General features: G+C 36.7%; 1 protein-coding gene across 4 annotated transcripts in view; it reads left to right on the top strand.

Moving 5' to 3' along the window:
* LOC106880214 (myosin light chain kinase, smooth muscle) overlaps nt 1-2,835 on the top strand; it is a 133,766-nt gene that overhangs the window by 15,852 nt on the left and 115,079 nt on the right. The gene's annotated exons all lie outside the window — the stretch shown is intronic.

The raw sequence follows: 2,835 nt of genomic DNA, 5'->3' as shown, positions 1-2,835 counted from the left end.
AAGCAGTAGCTGGGAAAATCGACTTCCCGGCAAAGTTCCCAGTTTCGAAATTTTATGTTATTTCACTACGTACGTACGTAAGTTTGTATGTATGTATGTATGTATGTATGTATGTATGTATGTATGTATGTATGTATAGGCAGGTAGGTAGGTAGGTAGGTAGGTAGATTTTTTAATTTCATGAATTCTTATATAGACGGGTTGATTTCTAAGTAGAAATAAAGTTTCATCTTTGGAATGTAAATAACATCAGTAAAGAATTACAGATTGAATTTGCAGAGCGCGTGTTAAACGGTCTCTTTTTCCGCCTGAAAACACCCAGATTTCCTAGACTATTTAATATTTCGTAACACAACCAAGCACGCCAATGTTAATGCTCACAAATGTAAATTTATAAACTAGGTAGAGAATTTGTAGGTTTTAAAGCAGCTGGCCAGAAATATCATCTCCTTCACTGAGTTTGAATAAAATGTTCTCTACTTCTCAACAGCTGACATCTATAACTACATAATATTTCGTTTCCTTCTAAAATGAAAAAAGAATTATATCAATCCTCTTGTGTTTACATTTGTCTGGAGTTTTCATAGGAATGTTCCACCAAAACTACTTATGTTGGTAATTCTGAATAAACTGAACATGAGAAATAATTTCAATAGCTATCTCAGAACAGTCTTTACGTAAGGATCGAATTTTTGCATATATTGTTTTTAATAGCAAAATCATGTTGCATTGGATAGTATTACCCTAATGACACTTTTGAGCAGCTGCGAGCCACAATATGTCTCTCTTGATGTGTGATGTAATCGACATTTTCTGTCAGGTCTTACGAGTTTGCTCAACGGGTGCTTTGTAGCTGACTTCTGCTTTTTTTTTTTTTTTTTTTTTTTCAAACGCGTAACCTTTAATATAATGTAATATCATGCAGCGGCCAAGTGGCCAACAGAAGCTACACGTCCTTTTAATAATGATATCACTTTCAAGTTTATGAAAACCATAGCCATGTATGATGACTCCTTCTCCTCTTAGTCATTGTATATGTTCGTCCAGCGTTTCTGGAGGTCTCGTAGATCATCTTCAAGAACAGATGCTGTTTCGTGTGGTCACACTCGACACATGAGATGCTGTTCTCTTCTCTTTAATATCTAAGACCTTTTGCTTTTTTTGTTTTTGTTTTTGTTTTTTTTGTTTTCCTATGTCATCTTTATGACGCGTTACAACTCTCGAAAGCCAACTAAAATGATACTAGCTTTTCCTCTCTCTTCTTTCTCTGAGGAAGAACATACTGATATCGCTGTTTTTCTGGGAATTCTCAGCTAATATAAATATCTGGTGTGTTTCAAAATTAATGGAATGCATTTCTTTTATAGCCAGAAAGTGTCTAAAATGTTGGTGTCAGTTCTGGAGCTGCACATTCTGACATGCCAGAAAATAAATTCGCATATAATCTTTTCTACTCTAGGCACAAGGCCCGAAATTTTGGGGAAGGGGATCAGTCGATTAGATCAGCGCCAGTACGAAACTGGTGCGTAAGCACACCGGCATTGGTTGTCAAGCAACGGTGATGGTGGTGGTGGTGGTGGGGGGGGGACAAACACAGATACAAAGACACACACACACGCATAAATATATACATACATATATATATATGTATGCGACAAGCTTCTTTCAGTTTCTGTTTATCAAATCCACTCACAAGACTTTGGTCAGCCCGAGACTATATTGTAGGAGACACTTGCCCAGATTGCTTTTGCAAAACTCTGTTTAATGTCCTATGTCTCATTCGTTTATACCGGACGTCTTGAAAACGTTTGTGCTGAGCAAGATTACTAAATTAATTATATATGAAAAAGCAGTGAGAAGTGGGCTTGGTGTGTTTCGCCCTTTTTAGTCCTCATCAGCGAATTAAATTAACCGTTTCTACAGATCCTAGAATGAGGAGGGGCTTCTTGTGGATGAAGACTATGCTTCACCGATGATGACACATAAGGCGAAAACATACTTAGATTTATCATTGTTCTGCTAAAGATTAACCTCACTCTCTACTGCGGTCTACAAGTGATTTATTAAACATTTCGATGTTGTCTACCTTGTTTTCTCTTACAAAAAATGAGTCATTAACATAGTTATTGTTTTCTCATCATTGTGGGTGTAATTTTAATTAAAATTCTAATGGAATAATAAACATATCAAACATGCTACCGCCCACTTTAGTAGTGTGTAAATGTTTATAGATATATATGCGTGTGTGTGTGTGTGTGTGTGTGTGTGTGTGTGTGTGTGTGTGTGTGTGTGTGTGTGTGTGTGTGTGTGTGTGTGTGTGTGTGTGTGTGTGTGTGTGTTTGTGCGTGTGCGTATGTGTAGAAAGAAAGAAAGAAAGAACGGAGATATAGATAGATAGATAGATAAATAAATAGATAAAAACTGAGCTATATGTGTTTCTGTGCATGTGTGTCTATATATTATATATGCATGAGCGCTTGTATGCATCTGTGTGTGTGTGTGCGTGCGCGCGTAAGAATAAACAGTTTGGGTACAAATCGAAGGAAGAACGTTTGTTCATTTTAAACACAGCTGAAAGAACGACTTCTCAAGATGTACGATGGCCATGTTAGACACATCAATTGCGATGGCATTTGAAAGGATACAGCGGCAACAGTAAACGCACTTAAAAAAGACAATCACAGAAGCGATGAGGTAGCTATGTTGTACTGAAATACCAGGGAGACCATGTGTGACATGCCCGAAAGTGCACCTTAACCGCTTGTGGACCATATAAACTAAAAATAGACATAGTATATCTGCATTATATATATATATATACATATATATATATAT

This window comes from Octopus bimaculoides, chromosome 7, assembly GCF_001194135.2.
Source record: "Octopus bimaculoides isolate UCB-OBI-ISO-001 chromosome 7, ASM119413v2, whole genome shotgun sequence".
In the NCBI taxonomy this organism is placed as follows: domain Eukaryota; kingdom Metazoa; phylum Mollusca; class Cephalopoda; order Octopoda; family Octopodidae; genus Octopus; species Octopus bimaculoides.
This window is presented reverse-complemented; position numbering and strand designations above follow the sequence as displayed.